This window comes from Phoenix dactylifera, chromosome 4 (genome assembly GCF_051530095.1).
Source record: "Phoenix dactylifera cultivar Ajwa chromosome 4, Ajwa_hap1_PhDact_Kaust_v1.1, whole genome shotgun sequence".
Lineage (NCBI taxonomy): Eukaryota > Viridiplantae > Streptophyta > Magnoliopsida > Arecales > Arecaceae > Phoenix > Phoenix dactylifera.
This window is the reverse complement of record NC_143193.1, coordinates 37143476-37158615: the sequence shown is the minus strand read 5'-3', so window position 1 is coordinate 37158615 and position 15140 is coordinate 37143476. Positions and strand designations below refer to the sequence as shown.

General features: G+C 49.4%; 39 non-coding genes and 3 pseudogenes across 39 annotated transcripts; all 42 read left to right on the top strand.

Annotated features, from left to right (window-relative positions):
• The first annotated feature begins 48 nt into the window (after window positions 1-48).
• On the top strand, window positions 49-167 carry LOC149762423 (5S ribosomal RNA). Its single transcript, XR_016410309.1, has one exon. It is a non-coding gene; the product is annotated as a 5S ribosomal RNA (ribosomal RNA).
• A 246-nt stretch (window positions 168-413) lies between these two features.
• Window positions 414-532, top strand: LOC149762422 (5S ribosomal RNA). The gene has a single exon (XR_016403251.1). It is a non-coding gene; the product is annotated as a 5S ribosomal RNA (ribosomal RNA).
• A 246-nt stretch (window positions 533-778) lies between these two features.
• Window positions 779-897, top strand: LOC149762421 (5S ribosomal RNA). The gene has a single exon (XR_016407397.1). It is a non-coding gene; the product is annotated as a 5S ribosomal RNA (ribosomal RNA).
• A 247-nt stretch (window positions 898-1144) lies between these two features.
• On the top strand, window positions 1145-1263 carry LOC149762420 (5S ribosomal RNA). Its single transcript, XR_016410308.1, has one exon. It is a non-coding gene; the product is annotated as a 5S ribosomal RNA (ribosomal RNA).
• Window positions 1264-1509: 246 nt separating this feature from the next.
• Window positions 1510-1628, top strand: LOC149762419 (5S ribosomal RNA). Its single transcript, XR_016410307.1, has one exon. It is a non-coding gene; the product is annotated as a 5S ribosomal RNA (ribosomal RNA).
• Window positions 1629-1874: 246 nt separating this feature from the next.
• LOC149762418 (5S ribosomal RNA) lies at window positions 1875-1993 on the top strand. The gene has a single exon (XR_016408162.1). It is a non-coding gene; the product is annotated as a 5S ribosomal RNA (ribosomal RNA).
• A 247-nt stretch (window positions 1994-2240) lies between these two features.
• Window positions 2241-2359, top strand: LOC149762417 (5S ribosomal RNA). The gene has a single exon (XR_016412187.1). It is a non-coding gene; the product is annotated as a 5S ribosomal RNA (ribosomal RNA).
• Window positions 2360-2605: 246 nt separating this feature from the next.
• On the top strand, window positions 2606-2724 carry LOC149762416 (5S ribosomal RNA). The gene has a single exon (XR_016401538.1). It is a non-coding gene; the product is annotated as a 5S ribosomal RNA (ribosomal RNA).
• Window positions 2725-2970: 246 nt separating this feature from the next.
• LOC149762415 (5S ribosomal RNA) lies at window positions 2971-3089 on the top strand. Its single transcript, XR_016403347.1, has one exon. It is a non-coding gene; the product is annotated as a 5S ribosomal RNA (ribosomal RNA).
• A 248-nt stretch (window positions 3090-3337) lies between these two features.
• LOC149762414 (5S ribosomal RNA) lies at window positions 3338-3456 on the top strand. The gene has a single exon (XR_016410306.1). It is a non-coding gene; the product is annotated as a 5S ribosomal RNA (ribosomal RNA).
• Window positions 3457-3702: 246 nt separating this feature from the next.
• LOC149762413 (5S ribosomal RNA) lies at window positions 3703-3821 on the top strand. The gene has a single exon (XR_016410305.1). It is a non-coding gene; the product is annotated as a 5S ribosomal RNA (ribosomal RNA).
• Window positions 3822-4066: 245 nt separating this feature from the next.
• LOC149762412 (5S ribosomal RNA) lies at window positions 4067-4185 on the top strand. Its single transcript, XR_016407396.1, has one exon. It is a non-coding gene; the product is annotated as a 5S ribosomal RNA (ribosomal RNA).
• A 247-nt stretch (window positions 4186-4432) lies between these two features.
• Window positions 4433-4551, top strand: LOC149762411 (5S ribosomal RNA). Its single transcript, XR_016412186.1, has one exon. It is a non-coding gene; the product is annotated as a 5S ribosomal RNA (ribosomal RNA).
• Window positions 4552-4797: 246 nt separating this feature from the next.
• LOC149762410 (5S ribosomal RNA) lies at window positions 4798-4916 on the top strand. The gene has a single exon (XR_016401906.1). It is a non-coding gene; the product is annotated as a 5S ribosomal RNA (ribosomal RNA).
• A 246-nt stretch (window positions 4917-5162) lies between these two features.
• LOC149762409 (5S ribosomal RNA) lies at window positions 5163-5281 on the top strand. Its single transcript, XR_016403346.1, has one exon. It is a non-coding gene; the product is annotated as a 5S ribosomal RNA (ribosomal RNA).
• Window positions 5282-5529: 248 nt separating this feature from the next.
• On the top strand, window positions 5530-5648 carry LOC149762408 (5S ribosomal RNA). Its single transcript, XR_016410304.1, has one exon. It is a non-coding gene; the product is annotated as a 5S ribosomal RNA (ribosomal RNA).
• A 246-nt stretch (window positions 5649-5894) lies between these two features.
• Window positions 5895-6013, top strand: LOC149762407 (5S ribosomal RNA). Its single transcript, XR_016410303.1, has one exon. It is a non-coding gene; the product is annotated as a 5S ribosomal RNA (ribosomal RNA).
• Window positions 6014-6258: 245 nt separating this feature from the next.
• LOC149762406 (5S ribosomal RNA) lies at window positions 6259-6377 on the top strand (annotated as a pseudogene).
• A 247-nt stretch (window positions 6378-6624) lies between these two features.
• Window positions 6625-6743, top strand: LOC149762405 (5S ribosomal RNA). The gene has a single exon (XR_016412185.1). It is a non-coding gene; the product is annotated as a 5S ribosomal RNA (ribosomal RNA).
• A 246-nt stretch (window positions 6744-6989) lies between these two features.
• Window positions 6990-7108, top strand: LOC149762404 (5S ribosomal RNA). The gene has a single exon (XR_016401537.1). It is a non-coding gene; the product is annotated as a 5S ribosomal RNA (ribosomal RNA).
• Window positions 7109-7354: 246 nt separating this feature from the next.
• Window positions 7355-7473, top strand: LOC149762403 (5S ribosomal RNA). The gene has a single exon (XR_016403345.1). It is a non-coding gene; the product is annotated as a 5S ribosomal RNA (ribosomal RNA).
• Window positions 7474-7721: 248 nt separating this feature from the next.
• Window positions 7722-7840, top strand: LOC149762402 (5S ribosomal RNA). The gene has a single exon (XR_016410302.1). It is a non-coding gene; the product is annotated as a 5S ribosomal RNA (ribosomal RNA).
• Window positions 7841-8086: 246 nt separating this feature from the next.
• On the top strand, window positions 8087-8205 carry LOC149762401 (5S ribosomal RNA). Its single transcript, XR_016400992.1, has one exon. It is a non-coding gene; the product is annotated as a 5S ribosomal RNA (ribosomal RNA).
• Window positions 8206-8450: 245 nt separating this feature from the next.
• On the top strand, window positions 8451-8569 carry LOC149762400 (5S ribosomal RNA). The gene has a single exon (XR_016407395.1). It is a non-coding gene; the product is annotated as a 5S ribosomal RNA (ribosomal RNA).
• A 247-nt stretch (window positions 8570-8816) lies between these two features.
• On the top strand, window positions 8817-8935 carry LOC149762399 (5S ribosomal RNA). The gene has a single exon (XR_016412183.1). It is a non-coding gene; the product is annotated as a 5S ribosomal RNA (ribosomal RNA).
• Window positions 8936-9181: 246 nt separating this feature from the next.
• Window positions 9182-9300, top strand: LOC149762398 (5S ribosomal RNA). Its single transcript, XR_016401536.1, has one exon. It is a non-coding gene; the product is annotated as a 5S ribosomal RNA (ribosomal RNA).
• A 246-nt stretch (window positions 9301-9546) lies between these two features.
• LOC149762397 (5S ribosomal RNA) lies at window positions 9547-9665 on the top strand. The gene has a single exon (XR_016403344.1). It is a non-coding gene; the product is annotated as a 5S ribosomal RNA (ribosomal RNA).
• A 248-nt stretch (window positions 9666-9913) lies between these two features.
• Window positions 9914-10032, top strand: LOC149762396 (5S ribosomal RNA). The gene has a single exon (XR_016410301.1). It is a non-coding gene; the product is annotated as a 5S ribosomal RNA (ribosomal RNA).
• Window positions 10033-10278: 246 nt separating this feature from the next.
• LOC149762395 (5S ribosomal RNA) lies at window positions 10279-10397 on the top strand. Its single transcript, XR_016410299.1, has one exon. It is a non-coding gene; the product is annotated as a 5S ribosomal RNA (ribosomal RNA).
• A 245-nt stretch (window positions 10398-10642) lies between these two features.
• Window positions 10643-10761, top strand: LOC149762394 (5S ribosomal RNA; annotated as a pseudogene).
• A 246-nt stretch (window positions 10762-11007) lies between these two features.
• On the top strand, window positions 11008-11126 carry LOC149762393 (5S ribosomal RNA). The gene has a single exon (XR_016401345.1). It is a non-coding gene; the product is annotated as a 5S ribosomal RNA (ribosomal RNA).
• Window positions 11127-11374: 248 nt separating this feature from the next.
• Window positions 11375-11493, top strand: LOC149762392 (5S ribosomal RNA; annotated as a pseudogene).
• A 246-nt stretch (window positions 11494-11739) lies between these two features.
• Window positions 11740-11858, top strand: LOC149762391 (5S ribosomal RNA). Its single transcript, XR_016410298.1, has one exon. It is a non-coding gene; the product is annotated as a 5S ribosomal RNA (ribosomal RNA).
• Window positions 11859-12104: 246 nt separating this feature from the next.
• Window positions 12105-12223, top strand: LOC149762390 (5S ribosomal RNA). Its single transcript, XR_016410297.1, has one exon. It is a non-coding gene; the product is annotated as a 5S ribosomal RNA (ribosomal RNA).
• Window positions 12224-12469: 246 nt separating this feature from the next.
• Window positions 12470-12588, top strand: LOC149762389 (5S ribosomal RNA). Its single transcript, XR_016405353.1, has one exon. It is a non-coding gene; the product is annotated as a 5S ribosomal RNA (ribosomal RNA).
• A 248-nt stretch (window positions 12589-12836) lies between these two features.
• Window positions 12837-12955, top strand: LOC149762388 (5S ribosomal RNA). Its single transcript, XR_016404607.1, has one exon. It is a non-coding gene; the product is annotated as a 5S ribosomal RNA (ribosomal RNA).
• Window positions 12956-13151: 196 nt separating this feature from the next.
• LOC149762387 (5S ribosomal RNA) lies at window positions 13152-13270 on the top strand. Its single transcript, XR_016401873.1, has one exon. It is a non-coding gene; the product is annotated as a 5S ribosomal RNA (ribosomal RNA).
• A 246-nt stretch (window positions 13271-13516) lies between these two features.
• On the top strand, window positions 13517-13635 carry LOC149762386 (5S ribosomal RNA). The gene has a single exon (XR_016410296.1). It is a non-coding gene; the product is annotated as a 5S ribosomal RNA (ribosomal RNA).
• A 246-nt stretch (window positions 13636-13881) lies between these two features.
• On the top strand, window positions 13882-14000 carry LOC149762385 (5S ribosomal RNA). The gene has a single exon (XR_016410295.1). It is a non-coding gene; the product is annotated as a 5S ribosomal RNA (ribosomal RNA).
• A 246-nt stretch (window positions 14001-14246) lies between these two features.
• LOC149762384 (5S ribosomal RNA) lies at window positions 14247-14365 on the top strand. Its single transcript, XR_016405352.1, has one exon. It is a non-coding gene; the product is annotated as a 5S ribosomal RNA (ribosomal RNA).
• A 248-nt stretch (window positions 14366-14613) lies between these two features.
• Window positions 14614-14732, top strand: LOC149762383 (5S ribosomal RNA). The gene has a single exon (XR_016404606.1). It is a non-coding gene; the product is annotated as a 5S ribosomal RNA (ribosomal RNA).
• A 196-nt stretch (window positions 14733-14928) lies between these two features.
• LOC149762382 (5S ribosomal RNA) lies at window positions 14929-15047 on the top strand. The gene has a single exon (XR_016401872.1). It is a non-coding gene; the product is annotated as a 5S ribosomal RNA (ribosomal RNA).
• Window positions 15048-15140: the final 93 nt, after the last annotated feature.

The window sequence follows — 15140 nt, the reverse complement described above, 5'->3', positions numbered from 1 at the left end:
CGAGGTCTGCTGCTTTGTCATAAATGGGAGTTTTGAAGGGCGTATCATGGGTGCGATCATACCAGCACTAATGCACCGGATCCCATCAGAACTCCGCAGTTAAGCGTGCTTGGGCGAGAGTAGTACTAGGATGGGTGACCCCCTGGGAAGTCCTCGTGTTGCACCCCTTTTATTTTTTGCCCGCTTTTTTCTTTTTTGATAACATTTATTTTTAATTTTTTGGCTTTTGGCATTTCCTCTTCGGATAATTTTTTTCCCTCGAAAATAAATTGAGTCCGGAGACTCGCGGTGCCATGCCGCATAGCGGAACAGCGCATTGAATCCTACGCCAGAACGGCCTCGGCAGCGCGAATGTCTCGGGCCGTCGAGGTCTGCTGCTTTGTCATAAAAGGGAGTTTCGAAGGGCATGTCATGGGTGCGATCATACCAGCACTAATGCACCGGATCCCATCAGAACTCCGCAGTTAAGCGTGCTTGGGCGAGAGTAGTACTTGGATGGGTGACCCCCTGGAAAGTCCTCGTGTTGCACCCCTTTTATTTTTTGCCCGCTTTTTTATTTTTTGATAACATTTATTTTTTATTTTTCGGCTTTTGGCTTTTCCTCTTCGGATAATTTTTTTCCCTCGAAAATAAACTGAGTCCGGAGACTGGCGGTGCCATGCCGCATAGCGGAACAGCGTGTTGAATCCTACGCCAGAACGGCCCCGGCAGCGCGAATGTCTCGGGCCGTCGAGGTCTGCTATTTTGTCATAAAAGGGAGTTTCGAAGGGCATGTCTTGGGTGCGATCATACCAGCACTAATGCACCGGATCCTATCAGAACTCCGCAGTTAAGCGTGCTTGGGCGAGAGTAGTACTAGGATGGGTGACCCCCTGGGAAGTCCTCATGTTGCACCCTTTTTATTTTTTGCCCGCTTTTTTATTTTTTGATAATATTTATTTTTAATTTTTTGGCTTTTGGCTTTTCCTCTTCGGATAATTTTTTTCCCCCGACAATAAACTGGGTCCGGAGACTGGCGGTGCCATGCCGCATAGCGGGACCAGCGCGTTGAATCCTACGCCAGAACGGCCCCGGCAGCGCGAATGTCTCGGGCCGTCGAGGTCTGCTGCTTTGTCATAAAAGGGAGTTTCGAAGGGCATATCATGGGTGCGATCATACCAGCACTAATGCACCGGATCCCATCAGAACTCCGCAGTTAAGCGTGCTTGGGCGAGAGTAGTACTAGGATGGGTGACCCCCTGGGAAGTCCTCGTGTTGCACCCCTTTTTTTTTTTGCCCGCTTTTTTCTTTTTTGATAACATTTATTTTTAATTTTTTGGCTTTTGACTTTTCCTCTTCGGATAATTTTTTTCCCTCGAAAATAAACTGAGTCCGAAGACTCGCGGTGCCATGCCGCATAGCGGAACAGCGCATTGAATCCTACGCCAGAACGGCCTCGGCAGCGCGAATGTCTCGGGCCGTCGAGGTCTGCTGCTTTGTCATAAAAGGGAGTTTCGAAGGGCATGTCATGGGTGCGATCATACCAGCACTAATGCACCGGATCCCATCAGAACTCCGCAGTTAAGCGTGCTTGGGCGAGAGTAGTACTAGGATGGGTGACCCCCTGGGAAGTCCTCGTGTTGCACCCCTTTTATTTTTTGCCCGCTTTTTTATTTTTTGATAACATTTATTTTTTATTTTTCGGCTTTTGGCTTTTCCTCTTCGGATAATTTTTTTCCCCCGAAAATAAACTGAGTCCGGAGACTGGCGGTGCCATGCCGCATAGCGGAACAGCGTGTTGAATCCTACGCCAGAACGGCCCCGGCAGCGCGAATGTCTCGGGCCGTCGAGGTCTGCTACTTTGTCATAAAAGGGAGTTTCGAAGGGCATGTCTTGGGTGCGATCATACCAGCACTAATGCACCGGATCCTATCAGAACTCCGCAGTTAAGCGTGCTTGGGCGAGAGTAGTACTAGGATGGGTGACCCCCAGGGAAGTCCTCATGTTGCACCCTTTTTATTTTTTGCCCGCTTTTTTATTTTTTGATAATATTTATTTTTAATTTTTTGGCTTTTGGCTTTTCCTCTTCGGATAATTTTTTTCCCCCGACAATAAACTGGGTCCGGAGACTGGCGGTGCCATGCCGCATAGCGGGACCAGCACGTTGAATCCTACGCCAGAACGGCCCCGGCAGCGCGAATGTCTCGGGCCGAAGAGGTCTGCTGCTTTGTCATAAAAGGGAGTTTCGAAGGGCATATCATGGGTGCGATCATACCAGCACTAATGCACCGGATCCCATCAGAACTCCGCAGTTAAGCGTGCTTGGGCGAGAGTAGTACTAGGATGGGTGACCCCCTGGGAAGTCCTCGTGTTGCACCCTTTTTATTTTTTGCCCGCTTTTTTCTTTTTTGATAACATTTATTTTTAATTTTTTGGCTTTTGGCTTTTCCTCTTCGGATAATTTTTTTCCCTCGAAAATAAACTGAGTCCGGAGACTCGCGGTGCCATGCCGCATAGCGGAACAGCGCATTGAATCCTACGCCAGAACGGCCCCGGCAGCGCGAATGTCTCGGGCCGTCGAGGTCTGCTGCTTTGTCATAAAAGGGTGTTTCGATGGGCATGTCATGGGTGCGATCATACCAGCACTAATGCACCGGATCCCATCAGAACTCCGCAGTTAAGCGTGCTTGGGCGAGAGTAGTATTAGGATGGGTGACCCCCTGGGAAGTCCTCGTGTTGCACCCCTTTTATTTTTTGCCCGCTTTTTTATTTTTTGATAATATTTATTTTTAATTTTTCGGCTTTTGGCTTTTCCTCTTCGGATAATTTTTTTCCCCCGAAAATAAACTGAGTCCGGAGACTCGCGGTGCCATGCCGCATAGCGGAACAGCGCGTTGAATCCTACGCCAGAACGGCCCCGGCAGCGCGAATGTCTCGGGCCGTCGAGGTCTGCTGCTTTGTCATAAAAGGGAGTTTCGAAAGGCATGTCATGGGTGCGATCATACCAGCACTAATGCTCCGGATCTCATCAGAACTCCGCAGTTAAGCGTGCTTGGGCGAGAGTAGTACTAGGATGGGTGACCCCCTGGGAAGTCCTCGTGTTGCACCCTTTTTATTTTTTTCTCCACTTTTTTATTTTTTGATAATATTTATTTTTAATTTTTCGGCTTTTGGCTTTTCCTCTTCGGATAATTTTTTTCCCCCGACAATAAACTGGGTCCGGAGACTGGCGGTGCCATGCCGCATAGCGGGACCAGCGCGTTGAATCCTACGCCAGAACGGCCCCGGCAGCGCGAATGTCTCGGGCCGTCGAGGTCTGCTGCTTTGTCATAAAAGGGAGTTTCGAAGGGCATATCATGGGTGCGATCATACCAGCACTAATGCACCGGATCCCATCAGAACTCCGCAGTTAAGCGTGCTTGGGCGAGAGTAGTACTAGGATGGGTGACCCCCTGGGAAGTCCTCGTGTTGCACCCCTTTTTTTTTTTGCCCGCTTTTTTCTTTTTTGATAACATTTATTTTTAATTTTTTGGCTTTTGACTTTTCCTCTTCGGATAATTTTTTTCCCTCGAAAATAAACTGAGTCCGGAGACTCGCGGTGCCATGCCGCATAGCGGAACAGCGCATTGAATCCTACGCCAGAACGGCCTCGGCAGCGCGAATGTCTCGGGCCGTCGAGGTCTGCTGCTTTGTCATAAAAGGGAGTTTCGAAGGGCATGTCATGGGTGCGATCATACCAGCACTAATGCACCGGATCCCATCAGAACTCCGCAGTTAAGCGTGCTTGGGCGAGAGTAGTACTAGGATGGGTGACCCCCTGGGAAGTCCTCGTGTTGCACCCCTTTTATTTTTTGCCCGCTTTTTTATTTTTTGATAACATTTATTTTTTATTTTCGGCTTTTGGCTTTTCCTCTTCGGATAATTTTTTTCCCCCGAAAATAAACTGAGTCCGGAGACTGGCGGTGCCATGCCGCATAGCGGAACAGCGTGTTGAATCCTACGCCAGAACGGCCCCGGCAGCGCGAATGTCTCGGGCCGTCGAGGTCTGCTACTTTGTCATAAAAGGGAGTTTCGAAGGGCATGTCTTGGGTGCGATCATACCAGCACTAATGCACCGGATCCTATCAGAACTCCGCAGTTAAGCGTGCTTGGGCGAGAGTAGTACTAGGATGGGTGACCCCCTGGGAAGTCCTCATGTTGCACCCTTTTTATTTTTTGCCCGCTTTTTTATTTTTTGATAATATTTATTTTTAATTTTTTGGCTTTTGGCTTTTCCTCTTCGGATAATTTTTTTCCCCCGACAATAAACTGGGTCCGGAGACTGGCGGTGCCATGCCGCATAGCGGGACCAGCACGTTGAATCCTACGCCAGAACGGCCCCGGCAGCGCGAATGTCTCGGGCCGAAGAGGTCTGCTGCTTTGTCATAAAAGGGAGTTTCGAAGGGCATATCATGGGTGCGATCATACCAGCACTAATGCACCGGATCCCATCAGAACTCCGCAGTTAAGCGTGCTTGGGCGAGAGTAGTACTAGGATGGGTGACCCCCTGGGAAGTCCTCGTGTTGCACCCTTTTTATTTTTTGCCCGCTTTTTTCTTTTTTGATAACATTTATTTTTAATTTTTTGGCTTTTGGCTTTTCCTCTTCGGATAATTTTTTTCCCTCGAAAATAAACTGAGTCCGGAGACTCGCGGTGCCATGCCGCATAGCGGAACAGCGCATTGAATCCTACGCCAGAACGGCCCCGGCAGCGCGAATGTCTCGGGCCGTCGAGGTCTGCTGCTTTGTCATAAAAGGGTGTTTCGATGGGCATGTCATGGGTGCGATCATACCAGCACTAATGCACCGGATCCCATCAGAACTCCGCAGTTAAGCGTGCTTGGGCGAGAGTAGTATTAGGATGGGTGACCCCATGGGAAGTCCTCGTGTTGCACCCCTTTTATTTTTTGCCCGCTTTTTTATTTTTTGATAATATTTATTTTTAATTTTTCGGCTTTTGGCTTTTCCTCTTCGGATAATTTTTTTCCCCCGAAAATAAACTGAGTCCGGAGACTCGCGGTGCCATGCCGCATAGCGGAACAGCGCGTTGAATCCTACGCCAGAACGGCCCCGGCAGCGCGAATGTCTCGGGCCGTCGAGGTCTGCTGCTTTGTCATAAAAGGGAGTTTCGAAAGGCATGTCATGGGTGCGATCATACCAGCACTAATGCTCCGGATCTCATCAGAACTCCGCAGTTAAGCGTGCTTGGGCGAGAGTAGTACTAGGATGGGTGACCCCCTGGGAAGTCCTCGTGTTGCACCCTTTTTATTTTTTTCTCCACTTTTTTATTTTTTGATAATATTTATTTTTAATTTTTCGGCTTTTGGCTTTTCCTCTTCGGATAATTTTTTTCCCCCGACAATAAACTGGGTCCGGAGACTGGCGGTGCCATGCCGCATAGCGGGACCAGCGCGTTGAATCCTACGCCAGAACGGCCCCGGCAGCGCGAATGTCTCGGGCCGTCGAGGTCTGCTGCTTTGTCATAAAAGGGAGTTTCGAAGGGCATATCATGGGTGCGATCATACCAGCACTAATGCACCGGATCCCATCAGAACTCCGCAGTTAAGCGTGCTTGGGCGAGAGTAGTACTAGGATGGGTGACCCCCTGGGAAGTCCTCGTGTTGCACCCCTTTTTTTTTTTGCCCGCTTTTTTCTTTTTTGATAACATTTATTTTTAATTTTTTGGCTTTTGACTTTTCCTCTTCGGATAATTTTTTTCCCTCGAAAATAAACTGAGTCCGGAGACTCGCGGTGCCATGCCGCATAGCGGAACAGCGCATTGAATCCTACGCCAGAACGGCCTCGGCAGCGCGAATGTCTCGGGCCGTCGAGGTCTGCTGCTTTGTCATAAAAGGGAGTTTCGAAGGGCATGTCATGGGTGCGATCATACCAGCACTAATGCACCGGATCCCATCAGAACTCCGCAGTTAAGCGTGCTTGGGCGAGAGTAGTACTAGGATGGGTGACCCCCTGGGAAGTCCTCGTGTTGCACCCCTTTTATTTTTTGCCCGCTTTTTTATTTTTTGATAACATTTATTTTTTATTTTCGGCTTTTGGCTTTTCCTCTTCGGATAATTTTTTTCCCCCGAAAATAAACTGAGTCCGGAGACTGGCGGTGCCATGCCGCATAGCGGAACAGCGCGTTGAATCCTACGCCAGAACGGCCCCGGCAGCGCGAATGTCTCGGGCCGTCGAGGTCTGCTGCTTTGTCATAAAAGGGAGTTTCGAAGGGCATGTCTTGGGTGCGATCATACCAGCACTAATGCACCGGATCCTATCAGAACTCCGCAGTTAAGCGTGCTTGGGCGAGAGTAGTACTAGGATGGGTGACACCCTGGGAAGTCCTCATGTTGCACCCTTTTTATTTTTTGCCCGCTTTTTTATTTTTTGATAATATTTATTTTTAATTTTTTGGCTTTTGGCTTTTCCTCTTCGGATAATTTTTTTCCCCCGACAATAAACTGGGTCCGGAGACTGGCGGTGCCATGCCGCATAGCGGGACCAGCACGTTGAATCCTACGCCAGAACGACCCCGGCAGCGCGAATGTCTCGGGCCGAAGAGGTCTGCTGCTTTGTCATAAAAGGGAGTTTCGAAGGGCATATCATGGGTGCGATCATACCAGCACTAATGCACCGGATCCCATCAGAACTCCGCAGTTAAGCGTGCTTGGGCGAGAGTAGTACTAGGATGGGTGACCCCCTGGGAAGTCCTCGTGTTGCACCCTTTTTATTTTTTGCCCGCTTTTTTCTTTTTTGATAACATTTATTTTTAATTTTTTGGCTTTTGGCTTTTCCTCTTCGGATAATTTTTTTCCCTCGAAAATAAACTGAGTCCGGAGACTCGCGGTGCCATGCCGCATAGCGGAACAGCGCATTGAATCCTACGCCAGAACGGCCCCGGCAGCGCGAATGTCTCGGGCCGTCGAGGTCTGCTGCTTTGTCATAAAAGGGTGTTTCGATGGGCATGTCATGGGTGCGATCATACCAGCACTAATGCACCGGATCCCATCAGAACTCCGCAGTTAAGCGTGCTTGGGCGAGAGTAGTATTAGGATGGGTGACCCCCTGGGAAGTCCTCGTGTTGCACCCCTTTTATTTTTTGCCCGCTTTTTTATTTTTTGATAATATTTATTTTTAATTTTTCGGCTTTTGGCTTTTCCTCTTCGGATAATTTTTTTCCCCCGAAAATAAACTGAGTCCGGAGACTCGCGGTGCCATGCCGCATAGCGGAACAGCGCGTTGAATCCTACGCCAGAACGGCCCCGGCAGCGCGAATGTCTCGGGCCGTCGAGGTCTGCTGCTTTGTCATAAAAGGGAGTTTCGAAAGGCATGTCATGGGTGCGATCATACCAGCACTAATGCTCCGGATCTCATCAGAACTCCGCAGTTAAGCGTGCTTGGGCGAGAGTAGTACTAGGATGGGTGACCCCCTGGGAAGTCCTCGTGTTGCACCCTTTTTATTTTTTTCTCCACTTTTTTATTTTTTGATAATATTTATTTTTAATTTTTCGGCTTTTGGCTTTTTCTCTTCGGATAATTTTTTTCCCCCGACAATAAACTGGGTCCGGAGACTGGCGGTGCCATGCCGCATAGCGGGACCAGCGCGTTGAATCCTACGCCAGAACGGCCCCGGCAGCGCGAATGTCTCGGGCCGTCGAGGTCTGCTGCTTTGTCATAAAAGGGAGTTTCGAAGGGCATATCATGGGTGCGATCATACCAGCACTAATGCACCGGATCCCATCAGAACTCCGCAGTTAAGCGTGCTTGGGCGAGAGTAGTACTAGGATGGGTGACCCCCTGGGAAGTCCTCGTGTTGCACCCCTTTTTTTTTTTGCCCGCTTTTTTCTTTTTTGATAACATTTATTTTTAATTTTTTGGCTTTTGACTTTTCCTCTTCGGATAATTTTTTTCCCTCGAAAATAAACTGAGTCCGGAGACTCGCGGTGCCATGCCGCATAGCGGAACAGCGCATTGAATCCTACGCCAGAACGGCCTCGGCAGCGCGAATGTCTCGGGCCGTCGAGGTCTGCTGCTTTGTCATAAAAGGGAGTTTCGAAGGGCATGTCATGGGTGCGATCATACCAGCACTAATGCACCGGATCCCATCAGAACTCCGCAGTTAAGCGTGCTTGGGCGAGAGTAGTACTAGGATGGGTGACCCCCAGGGAAGTCCTCGTGTTGCACCCCTTTTATTTTTTGCCCGCTTTTTTATTTTTTGATAACATTTATTTTTTATTTTCGGCTTTTGGCTTTTCCTCTTCGGATAATTTTTTTCCCCCGAAAATAAACTGAGTCCGGAGACTGGCGGTGCCATGCCGCATAGCGGAACAGCGTGTTGAATCCTACGCCAGAACGGCCCCGGCAGCGCGAATGTCTCGGGCCGTCGAGGTCTGCTACTTTGTCATAAAAGGGAGTTTCGAAGGGCATGTCTTGGGTGCGATCATACCAGCACTAATGCACCGGATCCTATCAGAACTCCGCAGTTAAGCGTGCTTGGGCGAGAGTAGTACTAGGATGGGTGACCCCCTGGGAAGTCCTCATGTTGCACCCTTTTTATTTTTTGCCCGCTTTTTTATTTTTTGATAATATTTATTTTTAATTTTTTGGCTTTTGGCTTTTCCTCTTCGGATAATTTTTTTCCCCCGACAATAAACTGGGTCCGGAGACTGGCGGTGCCATGCCGCATAGCGGGACCAGCACGTTGAATCCTACGCCAGAACGGCCCCGGCAGCGCGAATGTCTCGGGCCGAAGAGGTCTGCTGCTTTGTCATAAAAGGGAGTTTCGAAGGGCATATCATGGGTGCGATCATACCAGCACTAATGCACCGGATCCCATCAGAACTCCGCAGTTAAGCGTGCTTGGGCGAGAGTAGTACTAGGATGGGTGACCCCCTGGGAAGTCCTCGTGTTGCACCCTTTTTATTTTTTGCCCGCTTTTTTCTTTTTTGATAACATTTATTTTTAATTTTTTGGCTTTTGGCTTTTCCTCTTCGGATAATTTTTTTCCCTCGAAAATAAACTGAGTCCGGAGACTCGCGGTGCCATGCCGCATAGCGGAACAGCGCATTGAATCCTACGCCAGAACGGCCCCGGCAGCGCGAATGTCTCGGGCCGTCGAGGTCTGCTGCTTTGTCATAAAAGGGTGTTTCGATGGGCATGTCATGGGTGCGATCATACCAGCACTAATGCACCGGATCCCATCAGAACTCCGCAGTTAAGCGTGCTTGGGCGAGAGTAGTATTAGGATGGGTGACCCCCTGGGAAGTCCTCGTGTTGCACCCCTTTTATTTTTTGCCCGCTTTTTTATTTTTTGATAATATTTATTTTTAATTTTTCGGCTTTTGGCTTTTCCTCTTCGGATAATTTTTTTCCCCCGAAAATAAACTGAGTCCGGAGACTCGCGGTGCCATGCCGCATAGCGGAACAGCGCGTTGAATCCTACGCCAGAACGGCCCCGGCAGCGCGAATGTCTCGGGCCGTCGAGGTCTGCTGCTTTGTCATAAAAGGGAGTTTCGAAAGGCATGTCATGGGTGCGATCATACCAGCACTAATGCTCCGGATCTCATCAGAACTCCGCAGTTAAGCGTGCTTGGGCGAGAGTAGTACTAGGATGGGTGACCCCCTGGGAAGTCCTCGTGTTGCACCCTTTTTATTTTTTTCTCCACTTTTTTATTTTTTGATAATATTTATTTTTAATTTTTCGGCTTTTGGCTTTTCCTCTTCGGATAATTTTTTTCCCCCGACAATAAACTGGGTCCGGAGACTGGCGGTGCCATGCCGCATAGCGGGACCAGCGCGTTGAATCCTACGCCAGAACGGCCCCGGCAGCGCGAATGTCTCGGGCCGTCGAGGTCTGCTGCTTTGTCATAAAAGGGAGTTTCGAAGGGCATATCATGGGTGCGATCATACCAGCACTAATGCACCGGATCCCATCAGAACTCCGCAGTTAAGCGTGCTTGGGCGAGAGTAGTACTAGGATGGGTGACCCCCTGGGAAGTCCTCGTGTTGCACCCCTTTTTTTTTTTGCCCGCTTTTTTCTTTTTTGATAACATTTATTTTTAATTTTTTGGCTTTTGACTTTTCCTCTTCGGATAATTTTTTTCCCTCGAAAATAAACTGAGTCCGGAGACTCGCGGTGCCATGCCGCATAGCGGAACAGCGCATTGAATCCTACGCCAGAACGGCCTCGGCAGCGCGAATGTCTCGGGCCGTCGAGGTCTGCTGCTTTGTCATAAAAGGGAGTTTCGAAGGGCATGTCATGGGTGCGATCATACCAGCACTAATGCACCGGATCCCATCAGAACTCCGCAGTTAAGCGTGCTTGGGCGAGAGTAGTACTAGGATGGGTGACCCCCTGGGAAGTCCTCGTGTTGCACCCCTTTTATTTTTTGCCCGCTTTTTTATTTTTTGATAACATTTATTTTTTATTTTCGGCTTTTGGCTTTTCCTCTTCGGATAATTTTTTTCCCCCGAAAATAAACTGAGTCCGGAGACTGGCGGTGCCATGCCGCATAGCGGAACAGCGCGTTGAATCCTACGCCAGAACGGCCCCGGCAGCGCGAATGTCTCGGGCCGTCGAGGTCTGCTGCTTTGTCATAAAAGGGAGTTTCGAAGGGCATGTCTTGGGTGCGATCATACCAGCACTAATGCACCGGATCCTATCAGAACTCCGCAGTTAAGCGTGCTTGGGCGAGAGTAGTACTAGGATGGGTGACACCCTGGGAAGTCCTCATGTTGCACCCTTTTTATTTTTTGCCCGCTTTTTTATTTTTTGATAATATTTATTTTTAATTTTTTGGCTTTTGGCTTTTCCTCTTCGGATAATTTTTTTCCCCCGACAATAAACTGGGTCCGGAGACTCGCGGTGCCATGCCGCATAGCGGAACAGCGCGTTGAATCCTACGCCAGAACGGCCCCGGCAGCGCGAATGTCTCGGGCCGTCGAGGTCTGCTGCTTTGTCATAAAAGGGAGTTTCGAAGGGCATGTCATGGGTGCGATCATACCAGCACTAATGCTCCGGATCCCATCAGAACTCCGCAGTTAAGCGTGCTTGGGCGAGAGTAGTACTAGGATGGGTGACCCCCTGGGAAGTCCTCGTGTTGCACCCTTTTTATTTTTTTCTCCACTTTTTTATTTTTTGATAATATTTATTTTTAATTTTTCGGCTTTTGGCTTTTCCTCTTCGGATAATTTTTTTCCCCCGAAAATAAACTGAGTCCGGAGACTGGCGGTGCCATGCCGCATAGCGGGAATAGCGCGTTGAATCCTACGCCAGAACGGCCCCGGCGGCGCGAATGTCTCGGGCCGTCGACGTCTGCTGCTTTGTCATAAAAGGGAGTTTCGATGGGCATGTCATGGGTGCGATCATACCAGCACTAATGCACCGGATCCCATCATAACTCCGCAGTTAGGCGTGCTTGGGCGAGAGAAGTACTAGGATGGGTGACCCCCTGGGAAGTCCTCGTGTTGCACCCTTTTTATTTTTTGCCCGCTTTTTTATTTTTTGATAATATCTATTTTTAATTTTTTGGCTTTTGGCTTTTCCTCTTCGGATAATTTTTTCCCCCCGAAAATAAACTGAGTCCGGAGACTGGCGGTGCCATGCCGCATAGCGGAACAGCGCGTTGAATCCTACGCCAGAACGGCCCCGGCAGCGCGAATGTCTCGGGCCGTCGAGGTCCGCTGCTTTGTCATAAAAGGGAGTTTCGAAGGGCATGTCATGGGTGCGATCATACCAGCACTAATGCACCGGATCCCATCAGAACTCCGCAGTTAAGCGTGCTTGGGCGAGAGTAGTACTAGGATGGGTGACCCCCTGGGAAGTCCTCGTGTTGCACCCCTTTTATTTTTTGCCCGCTTTTTTATTTTTTGATAACATTTATTTTTTATTTTTCGGCTTTTGGCTTTTCCTCTTCGGATAATTTTTTTCCCCCGAAAATAAACTGAGTCCGGAGACTGGCGGTGCCATGCCGCATAGCGGAACAGCGCGTTGAATCCTACGCCAGAACGGCCCCGGCAGCGCGAATGTCTCGGGCCGTCGAGGTCTGCTGCTTTGTTATAAAAGGGAGTTTCGAAGGGCATGTCATGGGTGCGATCATACCAGCACTAATGCACCGGATCCCATCAGAACTCCGCAGTTAAGCGTGCTTGGGCGAGAGTAGTACTAGGATGGGTGACCCCCTGGGAAGTCCTCGTGTTGCACCCCTTTTATTTTTTGCCCGCTTTTTTATTTTTTGATAACATTTATTTTTTATTTTTCGGCTTTTGGCTTTTCCTCTTCGGATAATTTTTTTTCCCCGAAAATAAACTGAGTCCGGAGACTGGCGGTGCCATGCCGCATAGCGGAACAGCGCGTTGAATCCTACGCCAGAACGGCCCCGGCAGCGCGAATGTCTCGGGCCGTCGAGGTCTGCTACTTTGTCATATAAGGGAGTTTCGAAGGGCATGTCTTGGGTGCGATCATACCAGCACTAATGCACCGGATCCTATCAGAACTCCGCAGTTAAGCGTGCTTGGGCGAGAGTTGTACTAGGATGGGTGACCCCCTGGGAAGTCCTCGTGTTGCACCCTTTTTATTTTTTTCTCCACTTTTTTATTTTTTGATAATATTTATTTTTAATTTTTCGGCTTTTGGCTTTTCCTCTTCGGATAATTTTTTTCCCCCGAAAATAAACTGAGTCCGGAGACTGGCGGTGCCATGCCGCATAGCGGGAATAGCGCGTTGAATCCTACGCCAGAACGGCCCCGGCGGCGCGAATGTCTCGGGCCGTCGACGTCTGCTGCTTTGTCATAAAAGGGAGTTTCGATGGGCATGTCATGGGTGCGATCATACCAGCACTAATGCACCGGATCCCATCAGAACTCCGCAGTTAAGCGTGCTTGGGCGAGAGTAGTACTACGATGGGTGACCCCCTGGGAAGTCCTCATGTTGCACCCTTTTGGCTTTTGGCTTTTCCTCTTCGGATAATTTTTTTCCCCCGACAATAAACTGGGTCCGGAGACTGGCGGTGCCATGCCGCATAGCGGGACCAGCGCGTTGAATCCTACGCCAGAACGGCCCCGGCAGCGCGAATGTCTCGGGCCGTCGAGGTCTGCTGCTTTGTCATAAAAGGGAGTTTCGAAGGGCATATCATTGGTGCGATCATACCAGCACTAATGCACCGGATCCCATCAGAACTCCGCAGTTAAGCGTGCTTGGGCGAGAGTAGTACTAGGATGGGTGACCCCCTGGGAAGTCCTCGTGTTGCACCCCTTTTATTTTTTGCCCGCTTTTTTCTTTTTTGATAACATTTATTTTTAATTTTTTGGCTTTTGGCTTTTCCTCTTCGGATAATTTTTTTCCCTCGAAAATAAACTGAGTCCGGAGACTCGCGGTGCCATGCCGCATAGCGGAACATCGCATTGAATCCTACGCCAAAACGGCCTCGGCAGCGCGAATGTCTCGGGCCGTCGAGGTCTGCTGCTTTGTCATAAAAGGGTGTTTCGATGGGCATGTCATGGGTGCGATCATACCAGCACTAATGCACCGGATCCCATCAGAACTCCGCAGTTAAGCGTGCTTGGGCGAGAGTAGTACTAGGATGGGTGACCCCCTGGGAAGTCCTCGTGTTGCACCCCTTTTATTTTTTGCCCGCTTTTTTATTTTTTGATAACATTTATTTTTTATTTTTCGGCTTTTGGCTTTTCCTCTTCGGATAATTTTTTTCCCCCGAAAATAAACTGAGTCCGGAGACTGGCGGTGCCATGCCGCATAGCGGAACAGCGCGTTGAATCCTACGCCAGAACGGCCCCGGCAGCGCGAATGTCTCGGGCCGTCGAGGTCTGCTGCTTTGTTATAAAAGGGAGTTTCGAAGGGCATGTCATGGGTGCGATCATACCAGCACTAATGCACCGGATCCCATCAGAACTCCGCAGTTAAGCGTGCTTGGGCGAGAGTAGTACTAGGATGGGTGACCCCCTGGGAAGTCCTCGTGTTGCACCCCTTTTATTTTTTGCCCGCTTTTTTATTTTTTGATAACATTTATTTTTTATTTTTCGGCTTTTGGCTTTTCCTCTTCGGATAATTTTTTTTCCCCGAAAATAAACTGAGTCCGGAGACTGGCGGTGCCATGCCGCATAGCGGAACAGCGCGTTGAATCCTACGCCAGAACGGCCCCGGCAGCGCGAATGTCTCGGGCCGTCGAGGTCTGCTACTTTGTCATATAAGGGAGTTTCGAAGGGCATGTCTTGGGTGCGATCATACCAGCACTAATGCACCGGATCCTATCAGAACTCCGCAGTTAAGCGTGCTTGGGCGAGAGTTGTACTAGGATGGGTGACCCCCTGGGAAGTCCTCGTGTTGCACCCTTTTTATTTTTTTCTCCACTTTTTTATTTTTTGATAATATTTATTTTTAATTTTTCGGCTTTTGGCTTTTCCTCTTCGGATAATTTTTTTCCCCCGAAAATAAACTGAGTCCGGAGACTGGCGGTGCCATGCCGCATAGCGGGAATAGCGCGTTGAATCCTACGCCAGAACGGCCCCGGCGGCGCGAATGTCTCGGGCCGTCGACGTCTGCTGCTTTGTCATAAAAGGGAGTTTCGATGGGCATGTCATGGGTGCGATCATACCAGCACTAATGCACCGGATCCCATCAGAACTCCGCAGTTAAGCGTGCTTGGGCGAGAGTAGTACTACGATGGGTGACCCCCTGGGAAGTCCTCATGTTGCACCCTTTTGGCTTTTGGCTTTTCCTCTTCGGATAATTTTTTTCCCCCGACAATAAACTGGGTCCGGAGACTGGCGGTGCCATGCCGCATAGCGGGACCAGCGCGTTGAATCCTACGCCAGAACGGCCCCGGCAGCGCGAATGTCTCGGGCCGTCGAGGTCTGCTGCTTTGTCATAAAAGGGAGTTTCGAAGGGCATATCATTGGTGCGATCATACCAGCACTAATGCACCGGATCCCATCAGAACTCCGCAGTTAAGCGTGCTTGGGCGAGAGTAGTACTAGGATGGGTGACCCCCTGGGAAGTCCTCGTGTTGCACCCCTTTTATTTTTTGCCCGCTTTTTTCTTTTTTGATAACATTTATTTTTAATTTTTTGGCTTTTGGCTTTTCCTCTTCGGATAATTTTTTTCCCTC